The sequence below is a fragment of the Diadema setosum genome, chromosome 19 (genome assembly GCF_964275005.1).
Source record: "Diadema setosum chromosome 19, eeDiaSeto1, whole genome shotgun sequence".
Lineage (NCBI taxonomy): Eukaryota > Metazoa > Echinodermata > Echinoidea > Diadematoida > Diadematidae > Diadema > Diadema setosum.
Genome location: NC_092703.1, coordinates 17,552,034 through 17,566,765, shown reverse-complemented (window position 1 = coordinate 17,566,765; position 14,732 = coordinate 17,552,034). Strand labels below are relative to the sequence as shown.

Below are 14,732 nucleotides of genomic sequence, written 5' to 3'. Positions count from 1 at the left end.
TAAAGCCTAGCCCGATCAGACGCTGTGTACACTTGTGTACAGTGACAGGGCAGGGCTGTGTGTAGAATCTAGTGAATAAAGCCCTTCGCATTCTCATCCGACGTACTGTCCTTGTCATAATCTGATAATGCACTATTTTTTAGTGGCAGTAATTAGACAGAAAGATCCGTCTGTCCGGAGGAGTCTTTTATTTTTTTTAACGTTATCACCGTGAAGCTAGACGCAGTCTCCGTGGAACATATCCCCGACGACCAGATACAGACCGATCTTTCTGTCAATGCAGTAGATCTAATTGTATATTGATGGTGCAATACTAACCACAGACATGTCCCCAGAATCATGACGTAACAATGTTACTGTCTGGAGTTCACGGCATACATTAGATCTAATGTTAGAACCCCACATGCCCCGTCTATGTAGAAAAAAAATATCAGGAAAGCCATGCACGATACAAATTTAGGCCAACATCCAAAAACGGGTCAACTCAAAACAATTGTTCCTACCTGGAAAAGTAGTAGGAAATAGTAGGTTCTATTCAATCAAAAGAAAATGAAATAGGTCTAGCTGAGTTGAACGGGGAAGTGGGAATTGATCCCAACGCCTACATTACAGTTAATGACAGAGGGGAAAGAACAACCAGAGGGAACAGCAGAAGAATCCAAAGAACACTGACCAAGAAAGATGTACACAAGTACTCATTCTTCCATTGGACAGCAGTACTGCCAGTAGGCCTACCGGTATGGTAGCCCTACTACATATCGACCACCCTTATTGAAACCGACCGCGTATAATTCGCGCACTGAACACTTAATACGCACTTCTCTGCGCGCAAAGCACATGAAAATGGATTGGCTTTGAATGTAGATTAGGATGGTGTGGGAAAACGCGATAATTCACTCTTCATTAATGGTTTTAATCAAGGACAAAATTTCGAATGAATATTTTCACCGAATCGTAATGACAGCACAATGTAATGTCTATGGAAGTTTCTAAAAGGCTTCTAAAAAGCTTCGTACAACACGGTGTTCAATACAACTCGGTTTACGTGCATTGTCAATGCAAAATCAGCGGTCGATCCTAAAAACGCGATTTACCGCGGGGAGCTGAAACGAGGCCACGCAAGTTCGTCGGCGATATTTTTGCACTGAAACTTCGAATCGAAAAGGGAACAACGGCATTTGATAGAGCTGGATTTTCTCAATCACGTAGGTCAAGTTTTTTACGTGAATTTCAGTGTTAAATATTCTTATCAAGCAAATAAACATTAGGCGGTCGATTAGTAGTAGGTCCAACCCTACATTGTAACTTACTTGACGAGGAAACAGTCACGTCTACATGGGTACAGCCAATGCAGTCTTCAAACAGAGACTTCAAATGTAAAACACTTTTCTTGCCCTGCACACCATAATACTCATAACGTTGGTGGAGTACAGATAATTCTGAGTATTGTATACCGGAACAGAAACAGAAACAGAAAAAGAGATGTATGCGACCCTGAATCACACGGCACTCTGCAGCTGCACAGCAGCAGCGCAGCGGCGACGAGCGCCGGTGGGGTTACCGGTCGATCCCGGCACGATCGCTCTATCCTCCATTCGACTATGAACAACATCATCAGCAGCAGTTCGTTAGCGATAGTGGTCGCTTAGTCTGGCTGGGCAGACAATATAGCAACCATAACCATTGGTTAGTTCAGCTAAAACAATAAAATATGCACAATCACAAACTCACCTTGTTTACAAGACATGCATGGGAATTCGCTGGTGGTATAACTTGACTGATGTGTAATTGCGCTACGGTTAGATAGGAAATACATGTATAATTGTCCTGTTTTCGGTGACCGGTTTCAACACAACGTTTGTAGTTTGTTGTGAAATTCAGATTATGTCTGTCGTCCGTCGTCCGTCACGTCCGTACGTACAAAAGGCCATCGTATGGAAGGCCATCGCCGCCAAAACGCGTGTCAACACCATACGCGTGCATGTCAGAACGTACGCATGGTTGTTTCGTAACGTACGCATGGTTCTGTCATAACGTACGCATGGACATTTGTCATTATAGTTCTATGAAATTCTTAGCGTACGCATGCTACTGTCATAACGTACGCATGTTACTGTCATAACGTACGCGTGGTCTTGCCATTACATACGTGTGCTTCTGTCATTACGTACGTATGGTCTAACAGATTTTTGTCATTACGTACGTAAGGTCTTGGAATTACATACGTATGGTCTCGTCATTACGTACGTATGGCCTTTTCCTTACGTACGCGTGGTCTTGTCATTACGTGCGTATGGTCTCGTCATTACGTACGCATAGTCTTTTCATTTCGTGAGCAATATATAGCGGGTATGTTGGAATGACCAATTTGGCGGTAGTCCCTATATGATACCAATTAAGGAGGCTCAAGAACAAGAGTTCCAACTGGCAGTAACTATTCAAACAGCTGTCAATTTTGTAAGGATTCACAAAAGAATTCCACAGGTGTATTTGTGCCTTTGGCGGTTGGGATTCTATGCCGCCGTCTTTCTAAGCAATCTGAAGAGTTCCAACTGGCAGTAACTATTCAAACAGCTGTCAATTTTGTATGGATTCACAAAAGAATTCCACAGGTGCATTTGTGCCTTTGGCGATTGGGATTGTATGCCGCCGTCTTTCCAAGCAATCTGAAGATACTTTTGAGCACTAGCATAATGTTGGCCGTATATTTCGCTTGTTTATTTTTTCAATGAAATTACATTTTACCTGATGGTAAAGCACATTGAACAGAAGTAAATCCTGTCCAAAACAATGTGCAAAGTTCAATCATAAATCTGAGGCATAATGTGAAAATATTTGAAACTGTATATCCTGACTGGAAAGCCTATATTATCATTTTCCGATCAACTTCGTCAAATGAAGCTAATAATTATGTGATTATAACAATGGACCTACTACTTATTGACATTCATCGCCTGTTAATCAATTCATGCACCTGTTTCTGTTAAAGGCGTCACAATAACTTTTTGCTGTAAATATGCTTTCCTGCTTTGATCATATTGCCATATCCTTCATAATATAAGATATTCAGCCTGAATGGAAATAACACTACGTTTTGAAAATCTAGAAACTACATGCGCGGAAGATAATAACTCTCTTAGATCCGGAAAAATGAAAAAAAAAAAAAAAAAGAGAGAGAGAGAGAGAGAGAAAATGCGTGTGCAGCGGTAGTGTATTTTGGGAAAAGATCGCTCAAGTGATCTCATTTGCACGTACTTTACAAGAGAAAGTGAATACTTTGGCAAGTGGATCGTGATTTGTAATCTAATTTTCCCATTTCTCGCACATTGGTTCAAAGTATACATGGACAGTAGCGATTGACAGATAAGTCTTACCATTGAGGCAACATTACCTGCTTGCCCACAAGTGTCCACTGCAGTCATTGATATTCTTTTTTACACAAACTTTGTTGTGTTTTGAGGTTTCCTTTTTTTTTTTTACTACATATCTCGGCGTAACCGGCTCTGATGTCATCAACACTGTTCAGTGTAATTTGTTTAAGATTTTCAATTTATTGGCTTCTCTGCTCAAGGACCACAACAAATTCCACGAATCTATACATGGAGTTGTTGATTTATGTACTACATGATGTGAAATTATGAAAATCGTCCGGAATGTCCCTTTAAGGGACTACAATACATAACGCAATGTGATACATTCCACAGAGCAGTCATTGAGCAACATTGTAAGTTTTCCTTACATGGATTATGGAATGACGGTGTGAAACGACAAGGTACTGGCAGCAACATCAGGAGAATTGCATAACAATTAAATGCGAGCAAGCGGAGCTAGCGAGCTTGAAAATTGTGACATTTTTTCAGTCCAAAAACTGCCGTTTGTAGCGATGTTTTTTCGCTTTGGAATTTAAGGGGGGGGGTGCAATTACTGGCAGCAACATCAGGAGAATGGCATAACGATAATATGCGAGCGAGCGGGGCGAGCAAGCTTGAACATTTTGACATTTTACAGTCCAAAAACTGCCGTTTGTAGTTATCTTTTTCGCTTTAAAAATTATGGGCGGTGCACCGGGCGCAACCGCTGGCAATTACTGGCAGTAACATCAAGAGAATGGCATAATGATAAAATGCGAGCGAGCGGAGAGAGCGAGCTTGAAAATGTTGACATTTTACAGTACAAAAACTGCCGTTTGTAGCTTATACTTTTACGCTTTGGAAATTAAGGGGGCTCACCGGGCGCAACTGCTGGCAATTTACTGACAGTAACATCAGGAGAATGGCATAACGATGAAATGCGAGCGAGCGGATTTTGACATTTTACAGTCCAAAAACTGCCGTTTGTAGCTATATTTTTCGCTTTGGAAATTAAGAGGGGGGGGGGGCGCCCATAGTGCGCCACCCCCCCCCCCCCTTGATCCACCACTGGTAGTCAAGGGTGTCGGTTTATGTTCGTGATTGGGGGAGGTATGACCAGCGAAGGGGCGTCGAAGTGACCAAGCGGGGGAAAGATGTTCAAAATCTGCACTATAGAGCATCCCCAAATTGTTTGTGTTTGTGTGTGTATATGTTTTATATACATGGAAAGGTTAGGAAATAGCCCAGGTCAAGTTTTATTATTGGCAATGCAAGGCATTTTAAGATAGACTAGTTTGTATAAAGCAACACTGCAAAATCTATGATCTGGCTTTGATAACGAAGCGTAAGGTACAAAGGTGTACATTCTATATCACATTACGCAACGTTGCAGCGACTCTTTTTGCCATTCGGATGTACACTGCGCACATCCTGCTTATATTTAGAATGCCAACCAGGGATCACGCTGAATCACAATCTTTTGTCGGTTCCAGGCTTTTTCAACAACGTTCCACACTATATACCTCTTTAATCATGGTTAAAAGAAATCTTAGAAAAATATTTTATTTCTTGATCACCCTTTCATGTCGATTTCAAAAGCAGTTTACTAACCCTTGCATTACCATTTTGGTGAGGTCTTTTTTTTATTTTGTTTTTTGTTTTTGTTTTGGGGTTCATTTACCAGCAGATGGGGGGGGGGGACACGTGCCACTCCCCCCCCCCCCTTAGTTATGCCACTGCCTACGCTTTATAATAATTCCTCAGAAGCTGTTGATCTGTGTCGTAGCATCGTTCACAAGGTGGACGCTTCTACTACGCACGTTTATTTTCCAAATAAATTATCCTCTAACTCACATTTGTTTTTTATTTGCCTCAATTAATATTTAAGAAAACAGAGATGGGCAATTCTAATATTGATCTTCGGAATTTGCGAGAATATCTATAACAATAAACTATGCAGTATATACATCGGCGAGAATCAGTTTACCAACATTAATTGGTTATATTCTAACTAACATTTCTGATCATCTATACAGTATATACCTATTGACGACACACAGAATTTCTATACTTATACCAACAAAACTTGAGACAAACTGCAAATTTCATCTGCATTAGAAAAAAATATTGTTGTTCAACGACGAATTAATCACAGAAACATGAGACAATTTATTATTATGCGCAGACACAGATATTGCAGATAGCGTCTCTGAAGCGTTCTAAGATATTATTCATCTCTTATTTTGGCATGCATATCCCTGATATTGAGCAGAAACATAACACAAAAATATTTTTTTTTTCATGGACGGCAAAGGAAAATTTGTGTTCAATTAAGAAAATAAATGCCTTAAACAAAACAAAATTTGTATTCAGATTCAATACATGTATTCATTTATTGTAATCTGACAGTAACACAGTTTTTCAATCTAGCTTTAAAAGAATATAACGTTTTAAATGATTTAACATAATCTGGAAGTGTGTTCCAAAGGTTTGGTCCATTAGGTCTTATAGATTTTTGTGCAATTAAGGTTGCAGGAGGTCGTAGAGGTCGCAAGAGGTCATATAGAGGTCGCAGGAGGTCGTAGATTTGAATCCCGCCCGAATATGTAGGCCTTTGATTATTTTTTTATCGTGGCTACTACTAAACACTGATTAATTCGGTGCCTATACGTTGATGTAGAGCAATATCAATATCAATTGAAACACTTTATCAAATTGACCCCTCCTCCCCCCCCCCCGAAAAAAAAAAGAAAGTCCTCCTGATAATTTATTTATCCTAGAACACCAGAGATGTTCGCGTGCATTATCAATTCGCAAAATTTCGCGAGTCAAGGTTTCCGAAATGAAAATGCATGCGACAGTTCTTGCCTGCTATACCATATGCATTGAATGTCAGTGGCGATTCGCGAACGTTTTGTGCCACGAAAAAAGACCGTCGGCTCCAAGTCACGACAATATCATGCCGCGAAAATGTTTTGCTTTTCAACCGAGAAACTATCTTGTTTCACCATGGCTCAACTTCTGTAATAGCCTACTATTTAGAATTACTGTAACAAATCCAAAATTGATGCGTTATTTCTCGTACAGAAAAGGACATTCCAATTGGTATATATAGATTCTGTCTATTTAGCTTGTACCTCTCCTTTATCAAAACAACTATAGAACTATGAGAGTACGTGACCTCTGTACCTACCAGTCTGCACTATATTAAAGCACATCAACACAATTACTTCATTTCTTCCACGATACATTCATCCCCAACTGCAATACCAACCTCCTATCCCACACGTCATTGCAAAGATTTTCGTTTTCATTAATCCGAAGCAACTCCTCTTCCATAGTTCTATCTCATACCACGGACCTTGCAGTTAATAGAAATCACTGCCGGAACGAATCAAATCATGCGCGACACCTTTGCTTTTCTTTCAAATTTCCCATGACAAAGCATAGGCCTATTAATATCTAAAGATCAGGAAACATCTAAATATGTCATTCACGATATGCTTTATGCATTTGATATTTCGGATCACTATTCATGAATGTATTAAACATCAAACCATTCAGGAAAAATTCACGCCTTATATAGTTTAGGGCATATTGCACTCACTTCATCCCTTTATACTTGACAATCTATTTTCACCAACGCAATGCAAAACTCCAGAATATTAAATAACATGGTTTTCTCATATGCTCTGTACTTTCAATTTCCTATTATTTTTTTAGACTGCCGTCTCAAGTTATTAGCCTATTTATAACGACAGACTTCTGCATTCCAATCCCGCCAAAATCATTCTACCATGAACCAGTTAGATCACCGTTTATTCCTCTATCCTGAATTGTTAAAATCAACACAATTTTGCATTCTGTCATCAGACTACTGTATATTCAATTTTACTTATATGAGTGTACTGATTGTGCGCCTTATTGTTCTTGAAAAAAAATAAAAAGAATACTCTTTTTCATTTGGAGTACGTTCAATGCAGACAAGAGAATAAAGTCCGATTCTGAATTGAACTAAACCGAACTGATATGTTAACTTTTAATTGCTTTCTCACTGGTTGTGCGAGATCGTAATAGCTACAGAAAAATATATGATGCACTACGTACGCATCGTCGAGTCATTACGTACGCATTGTTCCGTAATAACGTACGCATGGTTCCGTCATAACGTACGCATGGCTCTGTCATTACGTACGCATCGTTCATTCATTACATACGCTTGGTTCTGTCTGAGAGTGTGCCATTTTTTCCGAATCCATGCGTATGTAATGGCAAAACCACGCGTACGTTATGAAAGAAGCATGCGTACGTTAGGAATTTCATTGAAAAATAATAGCAAATGTCCCATGCGTATGTTATGAAAGAACCATGCGTACGTTATGAAATAAGCATGCGTACGTTCTGACATGTATGCGTATGGTTTGGCACGCGTTTTGGCGGCGATGGCCTTCCATACCATCGCCGCCAAAACGCGTGCCAACACCATACGCGTGCATGTCAGAACGTACGCATGGTTGGTTCGTAACGTACGCATGGTTCTGTCATAACGTACGCATGGACATTTGTCATTATAGTTCTATGAAATTCTTAGCGTACGCATGCTACTGTCAAAACGTACGCATGCTACTATCATAACGTACGCGTGTATGGAAGGCCATCGCCGCCAAAACGCGTGTCAACACCATACGCGTATGGAAGGCCATCGCCGCCAAAACGCGTGCCAAACCATACGCATACATGTCAGAACGTACGCATGCTTATTTCATAACGTACGCATGGTTCTTTCATAACATACGCATGGGACATTTGCTATTATTTTTCAATGAAATTCCTAACGTACGTATGCTTCTTTCATAACGTACGCGTGGTTTTGCCATTACATACGCATGGATTCGGAAAAAATGGCACACTCTCAGACAGAACCAAGCGTATGTAATGAATGAACGATGCGTACGTAATGACAGAGCCATACGTACGTTATGACGGAACCATGCGTACGTAATGACTCGACGATGCGTACGTAGTGCATCATATATTTTTCTGTAGCTATTACGATCTCGCACAACCAGTGAGAAAGCAATTAAAAGTTAACATATCAGTTCGGTTTAGTTCAATTCAGAATCGGACTTTATTCTCTTGTCTGCATTGAATGTACTCCAAATGAAAAAGAGTATTCTTTTTATTTTTTTCAAGAACAATAAGGCGCACAATCAGTACACTCATATAAGTAAAATCAAATATACAGAAGTCTGATGACAGAATGCAAAATTGTGTTGATTTTAACAATTCAGGATGGAGGAATAAACGGTGATCTAACTGGTTCATGGTAGAATGATTTTGGCGGGATTGGAATGCAGAAGTCTGTCGTTATAAATAGGCTAATAACTTGAGACGGCAGTCTGAAGAAAAGAATTTTAAAGAAATATTAGGAAATTGAAAGTACAGACCATACGAGAAAACCATGTTATTTAATATTCTGGAGTTTTGCATTGCGTTGGTGAAAATAGATTGTCAAGTATAAAGGGATGAAGTGAGTGCAATATGCCTTAAACTATAGGCGTGATTTTTCCTGAATGGTTTGATGGTTTGATTAATGAAAACGAAAATCTTTGCAATGACGTGTGGGATAGGAGGTTGGTATTGCAGTTGGGGATGAATGTATCGTGGAAGAAATGAAGTAATTGTGTTGATGTGCTTTAACATAGTGCAGACTGGTAGGTACAGAGGCCACGTACTCTCATAGTTTTATAGTTGTTTTGATAAAGGAGAGGTATGAGCTAAATAGACAGAATGTATATATACACATTGGAATGTCCTTTTCTATACGAGAAATAACGCATCAATTTTGGATTTGTTACAGTAACTCTGGTTTTGAGCCATGGTGAAACAAGATAGTTTCTCGGTTGAAAAACAAAACATTTTCGCGGCATGATATTGTCGTGACTTGGAGCCGACGGTCTTTTTTCGTGGCACAAAACGTTCGCGAATCGCCACTGACATTCAATGCATATGGTATAGTAGGCAAAAACTGTCCCGTGCATTTTCATTTCGGAAACCTTGACTCGCGAAATTTTGCGAACTGATAATGCACGCGAACATCTCTGGTGTTCTAGGATAAATAAATTATCAGGAGGACTTTCTCTTTTCGGCGGGGGGGGGGGGGGGGGGGGGGGAGAGGAGGGGTCAATTTGATTAAGTGTTTCAATTGATATTGATATTGCTCTACATCAACGTATAGGCACCGAATTAATCAGTGTTTAGTAGTAGCCACGATAAAAAATAATCAAAGGCCTACATATTCGGGCGGGATTCAAATCTACGACCTCCTGCGACCTCTATGACCTCTTGCAACCTCTACGACCTCCTGCGACCTCCTGCAACCTTAATTGCACAAAAATCTGTAAGACCTAATGGACCAAACCTTTGGAACACACCTCCAGATTATGTTAAATCATTTAAAGCGTTCTATTCTTTTAAAGCTAGATTGAAAAACTGTGTTACTGTCAGATTACAATAAATGAATATTGAATCTGAATACAAATTTTGTTTTGTTTAAGGCATTTATTTTCTTAATTGAACACAAATTTTCCTTTGCCCTCCATGAAAAAAAAAAAAATTTTTGTGTTATGTTTCTGCTCAATATCGGGGATATGCATGCCAAAATAAGAGATGAATAATATCTTAGAAGACAGAGACACTATCTGTGTCTGCGCATAATGATAAATTGTCTCATGTCTCTGTGATTAATTCGTCGTTGAACAACAATATTTTTTTCTAATGCAGATGAAATCTGCACTTTGTCTCAAGTTTTGTTGGTATAAGTATAGAAATTCTGTGTGTCGTCAATACATATAGGTGCACTGTATAGATGATCAGAAATGTTAGTTAAAATATAAGCAATTAACGTTGGTAAACTGATTCTCGACGATGTATATACTGCATAGTTTATTGTTATAGATATTCTCGCATATATTCCGAAGATCAATATTAGAATTGCGCATCTCTGTTTTCTTAAATATTAATTGAGGCAAATAAAAAACAAATGTGAGTTAAAGGATAATTTATTTGGAAAATAAACGTGCGTAGTAGAAGCGTCCACCTTGTGAACGATGCTACGACACAGATCAACAGCTTCTGAGGAATTATTATAAAGCGTAGGCAGTGGCGTAACTAAGGGGGGGGGGTGGCACGTGCCCCCCCCCCCATCCGCTGGTAAATAACCCCCCCCCCCAAAAAAAAAAAATAAAAATAAAAAAAAAGACCTCACCAAAATGGTAATGCAAGGGTTAGTAAACTGCTTTTGAAATCGACATGAAAGGGTGATCAAGAAATAAGATATTTTACTAAGATTTCTTTTAACCATGATTAAAGAGGTATATAGCGTGGAACATTGCTGAAAAAGCCTGGAACCGACAAAAGATTGTGATTCAGCGTGATTCCTGGTTGGCATTCTAAATATAAGCAGGATGTGCGCAGTGTACTCAGAACATCCGAACGGCAAAAAGAGTCGCTGCAACGTTGCGCAATGTGATATAGAATGTACACCTTTGTACCTTACGCTTCGTTATCAAAGCCAGATCATTGATTTTGCAGTGTTGCTTTATACATACTAGTATATCTTAAAATGCCTTGCATTGCCAATAATAAAACTTGACCTGGGCTATTTCCTAACCTTTCCATGTATATAAAACATATACACATACAAACACAAACAATTTGGGGATGCTCTATTGTGCAGATTTTGAACATCTTTCCCCCGCTTGGTCACTTCGACGCCCCTTCGCTGGTCATACCTCCCCAATCACGAACAAAGACCCCGTTTACAGTGCGGGGCCGGGCTCGGCCGCGGCTCGGCCGCGGCCGAGTCCGGCCTCAATTGCGCGGCCGAGCCTCGCAATTTTGTCCGTTTACACTGCTGGGCTCGGCCGCGCTTTTGATTCAAACCTTTCAATATTTTGTCGTAGTGGCGCTCTGCTTGTAAACAAACGCAATTTGGTATTGTCTGGTTTTCAGACCCTTTGCCAAATGAATCCCGTGGCGACGAAGTCGCCGTTCGGGCAAAGGCCTTTGCCGAAGGAAAAAAAATCCTTTGCAGGACAAAACCACCTGAAACTATACTAGTTTTCGACGTTGAGGGGGTTAATATCCTGAATAGCGAAAGATACAGGCAGAGGGTTTGGAAGCCAGACTAAAATTGGCCGCGCAATTGGCCGCGCATTTGGCCCAGTTTGCGTTTACACCAAGAAGAGGCAGGGCTCGGCCGCGGCTCGGCCGCGGCCGAGACCACCTCCAGAGCGAGGCCAAATGCAAGGCCAATTTTGGCCTCGCATTTGGCCTTTTGCGCGTTTACACTGAAGCGGGGCTGGGCTCGGCCGCGGCTCGGCCGCGGCCGAGCCTCGCACTGTAAACGGGGTCCTAAATCGACACCCTTGACTAACAGTGGTAGATCAAGGGGGGGGGGGGGCGCACTATGGGCGCCCCCCCTTAATTTCCAAAGCGAAAAATATAGCTACAAACGGCAGTTTTTGGACTGTAAAATGTCAAAATGATCAAGCTTGCTCGCCCCGCTCGCTCGCATAATAGTATCGTCATGCCATTCTCCTGATGTTGCTGCTTGCAGTAATTGCCCACCTTAAATTCCAAAGCGAAAAAACATCGCTACAAACGGCAGTTTTTGGACTGTAAAATGTCACAATTTTCAAGCTCGCTAGCTCCGCTTGCTCGCATTTGATTGTTATGCAATTCTCCTGATGTTGCTGCCAGTAACTTGTCGTTTCACACCGTCATTCCATAATCCATGTAAGGAAAACTTACAATGTTGCTCAATGACTGCTCTGTGGAATGTATCACATTCCGTTATGTATTGTAGTCCCCGTTAAAGGGACATTCCGGACGATTTTCATAATTTCACATCATGTAGTACATAAATCAACAACTCCATGTATAGATTCGTGGAATTTGTTGTGGTCCTTGAGCAGAGAAGCCAATAAATTGAAAATCTTAAACAAATTACACTGAACAGTGTTGATGACATCAGAGCCTCATATATTTCAGAAATGTAGCAGTGCAATTCCATTACAAGACCACTTGCTCAAGAAGTTCACCTGTGAAGAATCTATGCATGCCTTCTTCTTTTGTTCTGCTTCCGTGAGCCCCGACTTATGCATTCTTATGGTGAGGCTGCCATGTCATCATCCTTGTTCATTGCACTTTGTCATAAATTTTGAAAACATTCTCATTCCTCATCCCAATCACTATAATTTCTGAAACTCTGTACTCAGTTTAGCTGATTTATAGTTGTTCAAATGTAAAAGTCTGAAAATCACCCGGAGGTCCCCTTTAAGTTTGCAGACTGACAGCGCGCACACACACATACACACGCACGCACGTACAAGCATACACACCCTCAAAATTACTTTTCCACGAGGTGAAACCCCCCCCCCCCCAAAGTCTTGACCCACGGTACGCCACTGAGCGTAAGTGTGACTTAGTATATAGTGCTTGTGATCAGAATGTTACTTTGTACTGACTTTGTGTATATGCAATGTCATATTATATGGTTTGGCCGGAAATGAAATAAAAAATGAAATGAAATGAAAATGAAATGTGGGTGAATTGGTCTGTATGAAGGCCTGATTTGAGGGAGATCACATTGACCATACACACGATATACCCTGTGTCGAGAATTAGAGTAGTTTATCGACTTGTGTCACGAACATGTTACGCACACTACCCAAAGATTGCAAATTTCAAAAAGGTGATAGCCCTAGAACGTAGTTTTGCTTCGTGTGCGTGCTATCAAAATCTTCATGCCACTCAGCGGCTGAGTACAGAATGTCTTCCGTGGCTGTGGCACAATGGGTCCTACGCCGAGATATGTAGTAAAAAAAAAAAGGAAACCTCAAAACACAACAAAGTTTGTGTAAAAAAGAATATCAATGACTGCAGTGGACACTTGTGGGCAAGCAAATGCAGGTCAAAGTTGCCTCAATGGTAAGACTTATCTATCAATCGCTACTGTCCATGTATACTTTGAACCAATGTGCGAGAAATGGGAAAATTAGATTACAAATCACGATCCACTTGCCAAAGTATTCACCTTCTCTTGTAAAGTACGTGCAAATGAGATTACCTGAGGGATCTTTTCCCAAAATACACTACCGCTGCACACGCATTTTCTCTCTCTCTCTTTTCTTTTCTTTTTTTTTTTTTTGCATTTTCTTTTTTTGCATTTTTCCGGATTTAAGAGTTATTAATTTCCGCGCATGTAGTTTCTAGATTTTCAAAACGTAGTGTTATTTCCATTCAGGCTGAATATCTTATATTATGAAGGATATGGCAATATGATCAAAGCAGGAAAGCATAATTTTTTACAGCAAAAAGTTATTGTGACGCCTTTGACAGAAACAGGTGCATGAATTGATTAACAAGCGGTGAATGTCAATAAGTAGTAGGTCCATTGTTATAATCACATAATTATTAGCTTCATTTGACGAAGTTGATCGGAAAATGATAATATAGGCTTTCCAGTGAGGATATACAGTTTCAAATATTTTCACATTATGCCTCAGATTTATGATTGAACTTTGCACATTGTTTTGGACAGGATTTACTTCTGTTCAATGTGCTTTACCATCAGGTAAAATGTAATTTCATTGAATAAATAAACAAGCGAAATATACGGCCAACATTATGCTAGTGCTCAAAGGTATCTTCAGATTGCTTGGAAAGACGGCGGCATACAATCCCAATCGCCAAAGGCACAAATGTACCTGTGGAATTCTTTTGTGAATCCATACAAAATTGACAGTTGTTTGAATAGTTACTGCCAGTTGGACCTCTTCAGATTGCTTAGAAAGACGGCGGCATAGAATCCCAATCGCCAAAGGCACAAATACACCTGTGGAATTCTTTTGTGAATCCTTACAAATTGACAGCTGTTTGAATAGTTACTGCCAGTTGGAACTCTTGTTCTTGAACCTCCTTAATTGGTATCATATAGGGACTACCGCCAAATTGGTCATTCCAACATACCCGCTATATATTGCTCACAAAATGAAAAGACTATGCGTACGTAATGACGAGACCATACGCACGTAATGACAAGACCACGCGTACGTAAGGAAAAGGCCATACGTACGTAATGACGAGACCATACGTATGTAATTCCAAGAGCTTACGTACGTAATGACAAAAATGTGTTAGACCATACGTACGTAATGACAGAAGCACACGTACGTAATGGCAAGACCACGCGTACGTTATGAGAGTAACATGCGTACGTTATGACAGTAGCATGCGTACGCTAAGAATTTCATAGAACTATAATGACAAATGTCCATGCGTACGTTATGACAGAACCATGCGTACGTTACGAAACAT

At 40.2% G+C, this 14,732-nt stretch overlaps 1 protein-coding gene across 1 annotated transcript in view; it reads right to left on the bottom strand.

The window, feature by feature from the left end:
- The window catches only part of LOC140242724 (probable E3 ubiquitin-protein ligase HERC4), a 38,131-nt gene extending 36,379 nt beyond the window's left edge, over positions 1-1,752 (bottom strand). Inside the window, exon 1 of the mRNA XM_072322483.1 lies at positions 1,732-1,752. The gene's annotated coding sequence lies outside the window, so the exon portion shown is untranslated. The remainder of the gene's footprint in view (positions 1-1,731) is intronic.
- Between the last annotated feature and the right edge of the window lie 12,980 nt (positions 1,753-14,732).